The 15,688-nt window shown below is 36.1% G+C and overlaps 1 protein-coding gene across 3 annotated transcripts in view; it reads right to left on the bottom strand.

Annotated features, from left to right (window-relative positions):
• LOC132914981 (uncharacterized) overlaps nucleotides 1-15,688 on the bottom strand; it is a 292,404-nt gene that overhangs the window by 238,175 nt on the left and 38,541 nt on the right. For all 3 annotated transcript variants that reach the window (XM_060974585.1, XM_060974593.1, XM_060974575.1), the window contains one exon: nucleotides 11,219-11,286. The gene's annotated coding sequence lies outside the window, so the exon portion shown is untranslated. The remainder of the gene's footprint in view (nucleotides 1-11,218; nucleotides 11,287-15,688) is intronic.

The following is a 15,688-nucleotide window of genomic DNA, read 5'->3' on the forward strand; positions in this document are numbered from 1 at the left end:
CCATATGAAGATCGTCGGATAGGAGCGGGTAGAGGAAAACAGAGAAGAGAACGAAGAGACGACAGGAAACTCGCTTTGACGTTTGACCGTGGCAGCTGGCAGGTATTTCGAGAATTTGCCAGACAAGTCGTCTGGGCGCTTCTGTAATACAGCTTCAACGTGTAACTACAACTAGGAAGCTAGCCGGCAATCCAGCCGGCGAGCAAACTTCAGAAGTATTTCGTCCCGGCTTGGTTAATTCAGCGGTGGTGCACTGGGCGCTAGAACCGGACCACCCAACACGTGGTAATTGCCACCTCGTGGCTACCTTGCGAATATCATCGTTGCCGAAATCGTGCGAACTTCCGGCTATCCGTACACGCTGCCACAAGATTAGAGGCTACTCCTTAATGAAGGTCACCAGGCGTTCACAGAACGAAGAAGACGCTTTACTTACCCCGTGCGCTTTTAACGTTAATATCCAAGAACGTGGGAAGTTTCTCCGTTTTGAAAATGGTCGCGTACCAACGACAGGAACACGGTCTACGACGCGTCCCTAAGACGCTCCCTGTCCTAGCTAAAAATTAATTATATCCAGCGGCGTCTGGCGTACATAATTCGTTACTTTTAAAGGTAAATTGCGCACAGCTGCTAGTGACGCGTCGATTCTGGGAAAGAGTTAGGTGCGATTAAATTAGTGGCGCTCGACGCCGAAATACTTTAAGCCCACCACCCCTCGCTGGTGAACGACGGCGATATCTGCAAACAAGCGACCCGTTAACACGCGCTACGTGTATTTTTTATCAACTTAGTATGTATACGTATGAACCGGTTAGACATCGCGACGCGCGAATCGTATTTTCACATACTGGATTCATTGCGATCCCCTCTCGTTCTGGGAATAATCGAATAATGTTTTTAACGTTAAAAGCCGCCTGGGAGTTGGTTGAGAGCAATGAAAAACCGGAAACTCGAATGTGTACCGGAGGGGGCAACGCTAAATGCGGCCCCACCACCCCAGGCAAATGATGCACTGCATTATACTTGTAGCGTTCCCTCGGAAACGAAAGCATTATTCGCCTCGAATAATGTTACTTTCGAGCGAAACGCGATTTCGCTCGTACATAAACTACCCGGTACGAACTGTTAATTTTCTGAACGCGTTTTACCCGCATGCCTTCCTGCCACATCCACATCCCAATCACCGCACATTCCGAATTGTATATTCTAACTTGCGTATAATTAGTCGCGATTTCGAACTAGAAGTTTCGATATTCTATCACTATGAAAGCGATGATTTTAAGAGAAGATATAATTTTGATCGTATCTCATCAAGAGATATCTGCAAACTATATAGCACAAATTCACGTTCAGACGTAGCTTCATTTTACATTTTGTGTGTGCCTACGTATACCGTTATTCAACGAGCTCTTTTCACAGTAAAATTTGAACTTAAACAAATTGACAAGGAGGTGTTACAAATTACAAGTACGTGTAATGTTTCATCTACCAATAGTCTCCTCATTATCACCTCCAACATATTTAATTATTCTCGATCTCAATCACATGCCATCACCGACCTTATTTTCTAAACATGAAATGTACGAGCTAAAAAGCTTGAAAAAGCATCGGAACCAAAAAGCATACAGGAGAATCTGCTCCTAGTAAAGATTAGCGAAATGAACGCACGAAAATAATTTGGATAAAGCCAATTGTATGCAAATGATACGAGACCGCTCGGCTTTATAAGACGAGTAAGGGCGTAGACGAAATTGAAACAGCGCAAAGTCTGTGTGCACCGGTATTTGGCCAACGACCGGAAATTACACCGCCACTGTTTTCCTAATTTCAGACACGAATGAGACACCCAGTGACCACTGATACGGAGATAGCACCAGTCCTCGTGATAAATAATCTGAGCTGCAGGCGAATGCGTGGCCCGAGTCAATTTAATGAAACAAATAACAAAGCCAGTCGCATATATAAGAGAACTCGAAAGTTTCGTCTCGACAAATTTCTCGAAACGAAATAACGCCGGCTGATTGTCACGCGGTTATTAACGCATCATATTTCTGCCAACGTGTGGCACGAGGTATGTTCACGATCGAAGAAATAACTTTCGCCACGACGAATTAGATTAAATTGCAGTGTTGTTCCCGGAATCCGGTAATATCAATGAATGCGAAATAGTTCCTGGAAGTACGTGCATTCTTGTTTATAGGTCACTGAGTATTTTCATTTATAAAAATAGGTCAGTAGCCAATCTTGGTATGATTTAAATTTGCTTATGACATAAGTTATTAATATACTGCGGACTTTTATGCGTTTACGGAGAATTTGAAGATGCAGAAGTAGGAGAAGAAGAGTAGAAGATATAAAAATATATAAAATATGCAAAATATAATAGATAAAAAAATTTCCCACTTGAAAAGAAATTTGCATAAATATCTAATGGCGATAATTACATTCATTACGTCCAATTCAACTATTTGCAAAATATTCACTATGTAATAGAATAAACCGTGTATGAATAATAAACCTACATGTCAAATAGATGTTTATTATTTTGATCATTAGACAAAGAATTGGCTCCCATTTAAGATATTCAAAAATTGACATTGAAACTTCGAAAATAATAAGCGACAGGAAAAGATTAAATTACGGTTTCTTTCGGGCTATGAACTCATTTAGCTAAATTAATCAGTAGTAAAATTATCATGGAATTATTAAAATGGTTCTAATTATGTCTCACGCTGTATAAGCCATTAATTACAGGCCACACCCCAACATCATTAAAATCCGGGCGATTTGCATCGATGCAAATGGCAATTACAATAATGCAAATAATATTTAGCGTAACTATTTTCCCCAGACACATTAGGCATCATCACGCGTCGTCTCGTTGCTATTCACAGATTTATTGCATGCCAGCTAAAGAGCCGTGCGTACGTACAACGAGCGAGTAATGTTTAATCAATTAAACCAGGAATTTAATTTCAATTCGGATATCGGTAGATAGAAGTTGCTCCAATTATCTGGAATTAGTTATCGTCACAAGAGCGTGATACATGAGAATCATTTGGAAATCCAACCGATTAAGTAAATTTTCTGAATATTTATTATTTTTAATACCAGTAAACGACTAGTGTTTCATTTTGAGAACCACATTTCCATCCTTTCCTATCACCCGTATTTCTGGAAATTTTCAAGTAAATTTTTAATTTTTTTAACGACAGTAAAATTTTTTTCACAACTTAGTCCTAATGGAGTTAATCAGTTTAGCTTCTGCGTGGCATATCATATTGCATATGAGTATAATTAATTATGTCAAAGCATACCACTCAAGAAAAATCGAGAAAGTTTAATTTAGAAATTAGACGTTTTACAATCCATTACGCGCATTTTCATGCACGCTCGTATCTATCCGCAACGGATTCATCGGCAATTGCTACTAATTATCAGATCGAACCCACGTACTCTCTGAAACTGACGTAGGTTACCGAGTGGAAAACTTTCGCATTTCAAAGGTGATTCACCAAGAATGTAGGTCTTCGACCTATTTTGCGCTTTTCGCCTGTCTGTCGCTTTATCGATAACGAAGCAGATGGCAAATGTCGATAATATGCGATACGATTGGTTGGGTATTTCTTTTCAAAATCGCATATCTTACGCCTGAATTATTACGCTTCGATGCGACAAATTTTACTGATACTGAAAGCAATATCGTATAATATTCAGTAGTATAAGTCAATAATAGAAGGCTTTTTATATATAATCGTAACTGCGTTAAATTGCAACTAATTAAGAAAAATTCTTAGAAATTGTAGAAAAATTCCATTTTCTAAATACAAGTACTTCATATTTAACACTATTAGAAACTCTCGAATGGGTCACGTTTAAAGACAATTAGTTTCGTCGAACGTACAATTTACACTACTTAGAATGTATCATATTTCACACTCGCTATTTATCTAAGAGCTAACGCCAGTCGCTTAATTAACCAATTAAACACTAACAACGAGAATCGTGTCAATAAATACCACACAAGCAACGAGTAATTTTGGCAGATCTAAATTTTGCAGCATTTAATCCGTGAGTAAACGCACTGATTATTATGGTAATTCTAAACTTATATTCGTAACATTTGTATTTATTCAACAAATACAATGTTCTATATGAAAAGTAAAGTAAACAAGTGCAAGAACTTTAGCATAAGACTTTTAGTTAGTGCGTAAGTATTTAATTTTATACGTGACGATGCAAAACAAAGAATTAATGATAAATTCATATAAAGCACGTATGTAAGTTGAGATTTTGTGTGAATTATTTGCCTGTGTGAGTAATTGGCATATAGTATATGATAATGAATAGCAGATCAACGGTGAATGTGAAGCAGATAATGAGAATCAGATTAACAGAACTATGGGAAACCAGGATTTAAAGGTATAACCAAACCATCTACCTGTAATATGTACATAAGTATTATATTATATGTTAATACTTAAATTACTAGGAAATAAATAGATATACCTATACAATCAACGAGTCTATCTCAATAAAAGTCAATGTTGATTTCGTCAAATTCCTTAACATTCTCTTAATAACAAATTGAAACTACAGCCTTATTCCTCCAAATTCTTCAATTGCAATTAATCTAACCAATTAATCTGAAAAACTTGAAATCTTTCCTAGTTCCAGCGTTAGAAATCTTTTGTTGATAATAATAGTAAAACCAATTAATCTAAAAAATTGAAAATCTTTGTTAATTTCAGCGTTAAACCATTGCAATTAAAAACAAAAACCTCACAGAGACGTTGATCAAGGGTCGTGGGAAAAAGCCGTAAAAAGACAGGTCCAACAGCGTGGCGGGTGGACGTTAACATGGATAAATCTGCGGACCGGTGGCGCTTTCTTTCCCTTCGTACGCAGCTCATCGGAATAGCCGTTCGCAGACCCTTGTTTCCGGCTGGCGAAAAATCCAAGCATTCCGGCCCGGTTCCCGCATTCCAGTGTGCCTGCATTTCACTCTGTCCATGTAAATCTCCGTGCCCTACGCTCTTATCTGGCCGCGGATATAAAGCCGGCCCTCGTTGCAGCCCAGCCACTCTTACACCCGGCGTTAAGGTGACAAAGTGGAAAAACCAGTCGAGACGGGAATGAGGGAAGAGACGGTCGTGCAAGGGCGTCCAAAACGCGCCATTTATTCCGTGTAGAGAACAGTACCACGAGTGCACGGTGAAGAAAACGAATTCGACGACCAACCACCCATGTTGGCAACCCTCGGCTACTGCGACAGCAGTTTCGTGTTGTCGAAGAAGGGAACGAGGGTGTACACCCGAATGACGGCAGTCTGGCATCGTCGAGACTACATGAAAATCCCATACTCGTAGGGTAGCTAGTAATATTTTGAAAGGCTACCGGTTCATGTCGAAATGAATATTGTAAGAAAATATAGTAGATACTAAAACAACTGTAAGTGGATTAGTCAATTCCTATGTAATATTTCAGTATCACGTACAATTTAATTAACAAATTGCTTATAGAGTTTTTTTAATTCTAAGACTCTTGTTTTAGCTTTACTTTAACCCCTACGTAAGCAAACAAATGGCCAAACCAAATGCCAACAAAATGCCAAAATGATAAATGGTTATGCAATAAGTGCACAATTAAATTTATAACTTTCATATTTGAAACTTCCACATATAAATTTTTAATGAATTGCTATCTCAGAATTGTGATGGTTTCACTAGACGATGAAAAATGCAAGTATCTCTCGAAATATTCATTATTTGAGAAAATGTTCGCGATAAAAGATACAGATTCGTTCAGAAAAACACATGGTTTCACCAATAGGTAACGCTAAAACGTGCAAATAATAAGACAAGGGTGGTAGAAGGTGTTAGGTGAACCAGTGGAGAGTTATTACCTCCACCGAGTCACCGATCCGTCCTCTTGCCGGAATAGTAGCGTAATTTGCACTTGTTGCCGTAAGCGCTCGCGCGCGCGAGAGAAACAGAGAGAAAGAGAGTGAGAGAGAGAAAGAGCGGCTTTATTAAACTCTCGGAAACTGTTTCACTTAAAATTACATTCAGATTAGTCGGAGATAAGTGGCTGGCCGACAGCATCGGAATTCGGCTGCAAGGTGTAGAAACAGTGGCCTGGCCCACGTTGTTTGTGCAGCGAAACGTATATGCACCGTCGAACTTGGAAGCGCAACGGTTATCCGTTACACGCTTAATTATATCTGGCTACTGATAAATTCCTAGTACCTCTCCAGAGTACTTGCGTTGTATTGCAGAGGATTGCTTTACAGAGAAAGAGAACGGGAGAGAGAGAAAGAGAGAGAGAGAGAGAGAGAACAGCGAGGATTTCAAGATTTCGCGTGACGATTTTAATAATTCTTCTCTGATGTTAAAACAAGGAGGAATTTTTTAATGATAAAATAAATCATTTTGTGAGACAGTCGTTTGGTTGGAAAACAGAAAAGAGTGATGATGTTGGAAAAGCTATTTTTTTAATTTACTTTGGAATTTGCTATTATTTGTGTCATTCTTTTGTCATAAAAGAACTTATGGAATAAGTATATAATTTGTTTTCCTGAGAATTGGATATTAACTATGTATTTATGTAACAAAATTGAGAAATTCAGAGCAATTGGACTAGATCAGTTTGTCTTTTAAGTGGCTGACATCTTTTAAATTGCGAATTGTCGATGATGAAATCAAGTCAGCTTCTTAGCATAGGAATTTCTCTTTTAACAAATAGAAAACTGAATCACAAGTAATCTCTATCGAAAGGAGCGAATTTCAAGTTAGCCAATCCATTCTCTCCCTACATTTGAATATCGAATAGAATGTCGTACGAGAAATAAATGATATTGCCGTAACCAAGTATAAAGAGACCAATAAGATTCTTCCACTAAAACAGTAAAAGCTTTGTCAAGCGCTTAATTGTGTCACTTTCGTACGATCGTTTTGTTAGATTGAAAAAGAAAACAGATAATTTATCCGAAAAGTTGGTAGCGTCGCGAAACGACTGGCACTCGGCGAATCAATGTAATATCTTGGATGTCTGTGGCATGACGTACGGCCGAGGAGCCACTGTGACGGGAAAGCGATTATTTACAGCCAATCAGAGGGAGAAACCTATCTGACGGACAGACGCATAAACGCTCGAAGATCACATCGAATGACACAGAGGATAATCGAACTGACGAAGCACGATTGATAGAACGACGCGTGACGTTTAACACCTCGGTTAAATGGAAAGCCCCTGTATCGTTGAAATTTCATACCATAAATGAAATGCATTCTTCGAAGATGCTTAATCTGTATTCATTTAAAACGAATGAATATTTAAACTAAGAATTATAAGCAGCTATAAAAAAATTCTTCCTGCTTTCTTACATTTACGTATTCGAAAATATTAATCACGATAATTAATTAAATAACAATTTGGATGCGGTATTTACAAGCATTTACAAGTGAAAGAAGATTCAATACGTTTGAATGTGATCTATTAATGCATATGTAAATTAATTAAACAAAATTATAATTTCAGAGAAGCAACTCGGTCCAACTATACATATTCTTCAAATATCTTTAAAACACAACATAATATCTATAGATTATCAAAGAATATATGAAATAATTGCTGGAAAAGTTGTTACGTTAAAATCGATTAGTTTCCTCGATTACGTTCGATGCTAAAATAAGATAACGTAGAACCTCTTTTCATTGTTGGATACAAAATTCTCAGAAGCGAAGGTAATATTGTCGTGCGATCGAAGCGCAGAAATACAGAGAATTCTATTTTCAGCAACAATGTCGACTACAGAGACCTATCCGATAAGTTCATCGAGTGATCCTTCAATTTGCTCGACTGTTCACGAGTGGACCTCGACTGGCAATGTAAATAGCTAGAAGTACCGGAAGTCACGATATATCGGTCGTGCTTGATGATTACGGAATTTGTATAAGCGACGTCACCCGAGACACTTAATTAAGAATTACTCTAAAATTATTCTAAATATCTCCAAGTACTCTTTTAGTCCAGACCAGAACCCACTTTTCGTATTACTAATGTCATTCGAAACGATTGGTACGTATTTGGAAGATATTGCCACGTTGTGTCTGGACCAATTCAAACTGGACTATTTATGATACACAGTTTGGCTTCCAATAACGACGATCGTTATGCAAATGCGTTGCTTCATCGCGCAACATATCGAGGACGCACCTTCGTGCCATTACGGTGACTTGTCTGGGAAGAAAAATTACGTATTCGACTATATATATCGTTCGCGCACACGGTAACACGATGACACGATATGTGAGTGTTCAATTTAATAGATGATAATAGGATCGATTATCTCAGAATCACTCTTATAATACACGCTTCTTGGATAATTAGTCCTTGGTATCCGATTCGAGAAGTTCGCCGAAGCTACACCCATGAAGTATATCACATCAAACGAGAAATGTCTATAATACCTTTATGGATTAATGCGCTTCTATTATCAACATTTGTACGTCTCTCGAACCGAATATTTAATTAATTTTGATAAGTGATTATCCTGACAACAAAACCATAAAACAACCAATGTCTCCTTGATGTCTCATTTATTTCATTACATAAATGTGTATAAGTAACACCATGTGATTATAATTTCCTTCGGATTAAAATAATGATATTATGATTTCGTTCTACTCAGAATCTCGCATTTTTTATGATTATAACTAAAAAAAGACAGTAGTTATACAGGGTTATGGTTAACGAAGATGAACAAGCGTTTCGTTACGAGGTGGTCGTATACGCAGTATCGATAAAATCGTTAGAGGCTCGCGTGACGACCCTCTGTGACACCTATTATTCGCGTTTATTAGAACGAGCTTGTTCGAATGTGTATCATTGGCAAACATTCATTGTTACCGCCATAACCAATCCATAAGCTGAATTACTTTCGAATAAATCGACTGGGTGTCATTTTGCGTGTATAACAGCACCATTTGTTGATATAAATCAAGTTATCAAGTAAAAACGTGAAAACTTTGTTAAATATCCTGTGTCACGCACGCGATGTCATCTAAGATTAATTTCGAAAATTTTACATTGCATATAGGTTGACATTTTTATATTAAGTATAAAGCGAAACGAATAGCGTCGCGGCGTATTTGACGCGTTTCAACGTTATCGGAACAAAAATAAGCTTTACAGGCTGCGCGCTGTGTATCTTATGTTACCCACTACATATTCGCGACGAGATGCATTAATATCGTTAATTAAAAACGCTAAGCCGTGTCGGTTTTCGCGTGTCAACGGTGATAACGGGAAGACTAAAAGAAAACTTGTACTCTGTTATTAAAATTGAGACGACAATCTAAACGAATTTTTAAATGCATCCGCAATCACTGCACGAATCTGGTGGCTAATCGTTTCAGTGTTAACGAGCAGGTTGCTTTAATATTTTACACATAGTTTGTAACGTGCGATTAGTAGGAAAATCACGAAATACATTCGGCTTGTTACAGTGCGACAAATTGGTATTTTGGAGAATGATTAGACGTTGCCAAATTTTAAGAAGCATTTGTTAAGCGTTCGAATATAAAAAACGATGTACAAATTTTTAAATTTTATGAAATTGCAAAGCATTCGAATACTTTTTAGCAGAATATTTAATTGACGTTGCTTCAATTTCACTTGGTAGTTTCAGTGTCATCACTTAGATTTTGTAAGAATAAAATCATTACTAGATTCATACGTATACAATTACATCGAATTCGTATTCAAATACACTCGAGCCAACATTTACCGTTTTAGAGGAATATTTGCACGCTAAAATTTACATCGGCGAAATTCTAATGCGTTGAGCAATTAATCCATTTTCAATACGAAAATCTACACAGCATATTCGTGTGTAAGTATTGTAAATATATCGTTTCCTTAACTGCATCTCATTGACGTAATTAAATCAGGTCGATATAGAAGATTTCAAGATTACGACCTTTACTTCGAAATAATTTGGTAAAACGATACGAAATTTAAAAAATATATCTCTTATCGTATCTATCGTATAAAAATATACAAACTTATGCATTAAGCTGATAATATAACGCGGTTAATTACACACATTAAGACCGAAATTAATCGTCTTTCTATTGCGATGGAAACGAGGACAAGCAACTAGACTATTTCGAAGTTTCTTTCATACAATATCAGTTCCGGAAGATAATATTGTACCCATCGAGTCGAATGTATTTCTATCGAAAATTGAATCCATCATTGTGCCGGAAATAGTATTGTGCACGCGGAAACAGCTTTCATCCCTCTCTCTGTACACTCGACGTTCCTATTTTGCTTTTTCCCTTTCCCTTCTTTTTCCCTTATTTTTATTCCGTTAACATCTCTTTTTCCTCGTGACAAATCTTTACCGTCTCTTCATGAAAATACGATACGTATATATAAGCCTATAAGGTGTTCCTCCTGCTACGAACACGATGATCCGAATCTTGAATGTTTATAAATCAGTTTACCCTAGAGCTTCTGCGCGATTTTTCATCGGCCGTGCAAGAAATAACGATGGAAACGGTTAAAAACGAACGCCGGTCAGAGGTTTAGCGAGCGAAAATACCGAAACGGAGAGGGATAGGGAGAGAAAGAGAGAGGTAAAATACAAGCAACGGTACGGGAAACCAATATCATGCCAACAAAATCGATACCGGCTAAATAAATATTGTTTGAGAGGCCACCGAATTGACAGTGAGCCCCGACGACTGCACGAATGGAATATTTATTCCGCGGAACTAGGGAATGAAAGTCGCGTCGGGAAACCTACGGCAGACGCTTGTGTTCTTATATGTGAAGTAAATTGTGTTATAGTTTATCAGGATCAATTAATAGTGGCGAAATTAGGCGACGTTCAATGCGAGGAATAAATTTTGTGGCCAGTCGTGAGAACGAGGGTTAAAAAAAATATTGTTAAACAAAGTTTTGATAATTATATCGCTGATTTTTATGCATTCGTGTAAAGTTCGAAAGTTGTAAAAGTGCACAGAATGCATATAACATACAAAATTACATAAAATATCCAAAGCAGAATACTCGCATAATTTCTAATAAGTGAAAATACTGACAATCAAAGTGAAATGAAAAATTCCTTACGAATACTAATATGCAATGAAAAGATCGTTCAAGTGAATGTCACCGAAATTAAAATGACAAATTTGCTTAAATTACTCACCTTACGATGCATAACTTCGAAATGAATAAACCCGAAAGCTATGATACTCCATCCTTCATGAAAAACACCTGCAACAGAAAGAATAGCGTTAGCTATTCCGAGCTATACCATTATATTCCGTGCGTTAGCTATACCGAATATAGTAGGGCGGAAATAGATTATCAACTAATTGGCGCAAATTGCCACGAATTCCCGGTGTAATTACATGTTTCGTTCGAATTGAAACCAGAGGCTTTTTCTATCGTATTTTCGATAATTCTTAAGAAATCTCTCTCCTCTGCTTGTTTTTTTACTCAAACACCCGATACATCGGCTCGTTGACAGTTTTCGCCTGTCTGTTTTCCATTCTTTTTCTGTTGTAATCGACGGACATGGTTCGCAGTTAACTCGGTGTAGGATGATCAACTGCACGATATCTCGCGTGAATTCGTTTTTTGATCACAGGCGATTCAAAGGTCTGGAGCTTTTTGTATTTAGATCTATCGACTGCGCATTTTTGTGTCCCTGGATTTCGAGCCGGTTAGATTCGGCGACTCCGCAACCGATAAATTTTTTGCGGATGGAAAATAGACCAGATATACAGGGTGTTTCGCGGATCCATAATAGATTGTTTCATGAAGATGATTTAAGGCACGAAAGATAAATACAGGGGAATACCAAACGTTCTTCGATGCTGTATATATTCTTATAATATCGCGCAGCTGTAACATTTTATCGACGATAAACGTGTATTTTAATCCATTATTGGAGATAACGTGCGAAAAATTCTTAAAAATTCTTCTTTCGATGAAAATTGTATCTAGATATAGCTACCTCTGGGATGATTTGTTTAAAAGTAAAAAAAGATTTAATTTTTTACCAAGTTATGTTTTATTCATTTATTTATTGAGCTCAGTATAATTAAGCAAAGTGGAAAAAAATTAAAAAATTTTAACAGCACTAAAAAAGATGTATGATCTGTACATTTTTCGTATATGTTCTCTGTTATACTTTTTATGTTCTCATATTTCTTTTATCCATTAAGAATACATTACATTTAATAAAATAATTCTAGGTTACTATAAAACATGTAAGATTAACAGTAAGAGAATTTTCAAAAGAGGTATGACTACGATATTTAGAAATTAGAATTCCAGGGACACAAGTACGTAAATATAGCATATTGAGAATAGTCGCAATGTGAATGTTTCTGTGTATACATGTTTTAGAATAAGTCTTTTGAACTGTAAAAGGGAATTGTTAGAGATTATTATCACGCTCGTCATACTTGCTACGAAAAATTTTTATGAAATAGTTGTTACATTGAATATTCAAATAGGTTTCCTTAAAGATTTCTTCCGAATATCTACAGGAAGAGAAATATCCAATTTAGCTATGAACCTAATTGATAAAATAAATTACGCTTGCAGTATCGATTGAATGAAACGTTTTATGTTTTAATATTTGCCCACTGTTATTGTTGCATTTGGTATCTAGAGTGGAAAGGATGGAGAAGTGAAGAATAATATAAACTGTTTCGCTATTGGACGATCCATCGTTTCGTAGTTTCGTCGGAACGTTTCGTGTACACGGAGAAAATATTCTTTGCGGACAGACGGAAGTATATCCAGCAAACGGAGCAGTATTTTCTCCAGCATGAAACGCAACGAAAACTATGTTTTATCACATCTAGATTATTACGATGTGCCATTGCATGGATGGCCGAACGCTCCTCAATATACGAGAACGTTTTGAATGTCGACAACAGACTGGGGAAATAATCTTTGAAGAGACATCTTTATTTCACCTTTATAAACACTTTGAAAAAAGCTACCGCGACTTTTGTGATACAAATAATCTTGCTTCTTTTTATCAAGATACGAAGCTGACTTCGAGTTTTCTTAAGGAGATGTATAACAGTTCATTGTCAAAGTTTGTGTGAATAACAATTAAGTCTAGTTTAGTTTAGTCAAGTCACCTAAATTCGAGCAAACTGAAACGACGTTGCTAGTGTGAACTTGTGATTTAGATGGCTTGAAATATCCTTGCAAGTTACTACCCTCATGAATTCAAATAACTTGGCTATTTTCAACTATGCTTCGTGGTATAATTAAAAAATCATTAATTATCGAGATGTACTTCGATTAATTTTTAACGTAAATAAATTAGCTGAAAAATTGATAACTGATTAACTATTAGTAAATGAACGATGAAAAAGAGAAAAGGAGAAATTAATTTACAGTAGAATAACTTTGAAAGTATAATATCCGTAATTGGTCGATGAAATTTTCTGCACTTTATTGATGCGTGGAGAAAGTATTGACCGAATAAGCTTTTGCCTTATTATGATTCCCGTAGCGAAATAGTGATCGATCAGGAATTAATTTCTATGCTCGAAGAATACTAATTCGAGGCCAATTTTCTCTGTACTTTGTCTTCTTTAGCTATAGAAGGATGCCTTCTAACGATCATGAATAGAAAGGCTTCTGTCGTTTAAGAGTAAAAGAAAAATTTCAAACTAAGATACTTAAACGATAAATCATATAATGAATAGAATCGATCAAACGTTTTAACGTTATTAGTTAAGATCTTGTCACGTATGATGGATTATTATTAAAATGCGCGTATTATTTAAAAATCAGATTTAATTGGCCCGAATTAAAATATTCGTCGTGTCTAAATATTCATCTTTATTTAATAGCATTTCGATATTGCAGTCAATGTTAATATTTTAATAATCCTCGTTTTAAATTTAATTAATGTACCTGGATAATCGTAATTAAATCTTTAATGCAATTTAATGTCAGTTATTAATGATGTTGCTATTAACAAAGATCTTCCTCGCGTTATATAAATTATTTTCATATACAGCCATATTCGTTGTACAAATAAAATTTGTTACGATTTATAACGCAAGCATTGTTTAATTGTTATATTATGTTTATTTTTGAGTTGTGGATAATGTTTTACGAATTATTTCAATATGCATCAACATGCATCAAATTTAAATTAAAAGATTCATGTAATGTTTGCAACTAATCAATTATTCATCCAAATTATATTATACGGAATTATATAAAATAATTCATAATGATATCATTATACAACTATTAATCTACTATGTAACGTATCAGTTGAATAGCTTTTTGCAGTTCACATGTATTATGCAAGTTAAATAAGGATCCCTAGCTATTATGCAAATTCATATTCTTACGAAGATGATAAAACCTAGATAGATTGTTTTACTTATTAAATATTATAGAGGTCGCTATACTCTGAATATTGTATACATTTTTGTAAATTATTTGCATCCTGCGCATTTTTACATTTCCGATCTTCTCATAAACACATAAATCTCTGTAGTCTAATTACGAACAATAATGTACGTCATCGCATCCGACACTAATCACACATTCGATCAATTACCTAAAAAACCAATGAAATTAAAAAGAGGCAGATTTTCGGTCGAAAACAGTCGCAATAATCCTCAGTACGATACGCATTAACAATTCTCGTGGCCGTGGTGCACTACTGGTACACGCACGCGTGACAGACACGGTTAATCGTGGTGGTGGTGGATCGTCAGCGGAAACGGCGCGCACCCGGACGACAGACGATTTATATTCCAATTCAACGGGCGCTGAAAAATTTCGGCACGAGTTATGTTCACAATCACGACATCGGAGTTATATGTCTTGAACGTTATAGAGGGCAAAGGCAGCGAGGACTTCCACGGCGCTCTTCGTAGAGACTTATAGAAGAGCCATGGAAGATGGGCAGCTTGCCAAAAGGCTGTAACACTGATCCGAAACCAAAAAAGAGTCATGTATCATCGGTGACTCGATTGTAATACGTAAGTAGCTTTCTCCGATCGGTTGATCTTCGACGGCACGTTCGATTCTGTCGCGTGTATCATTGTTCGTTATGGAATTCGGAAATCGCTGCAGGAAGTCGATGTTGTATTGTACTTTTGCTACATGATAGTAGGAATATGTATTGCGTTGGATGTAGCTATTTTGGGGGATTTTTGAAAGACGTTTTTGAGGCTAGAGTGAGTTAGGAGAATGTTTGAAAAGTGAAGATTTTAAAGGAAACGTGTGTGGGCAAGTAGTGTTATCCAGTGTTGGGAAAAAGCTGATAATGAATCAAAATAAAAAATGATATTTTATTCGCCATTAGCGAATAAATATGCGATCGAGCAAATATTTATCTGAACATGAATTTCTTTCAATAAGAAATTATCTGTATAAGAATTTATCTGAATAAAAATTTGATCAAATAAATTTTATTCGGATAAAATTATATATTATGTACAGATATTTATGCTACATCAGGATGAACATGGTATTGAACGTGAGATATATTTTCAAGCTACATTGTCCACTTGTAATACTGACTTTTATAACCAATTTTTCTCAAATGCCAGATTAAAAAGTTTATTGTTCTTTCGTAAATTGTTCATTTGACATTTGTTCAAATTACATAAATTAA

This window comes from Bombus pascuorum, chromosome 1 (genome assembly GCF_905332965.1).
Source record: "Bombus pascuorum chromosome 1, iyBomPasc1.1, whole genome shotgun sequence".
Classification (NCBI taxonomy): domain Eukaryota; kingdom Metazoa; phylum Arthropoda; class Insecta; order Hymenoptera; family Apidae; genus Bombus; species Bombus pascuorum.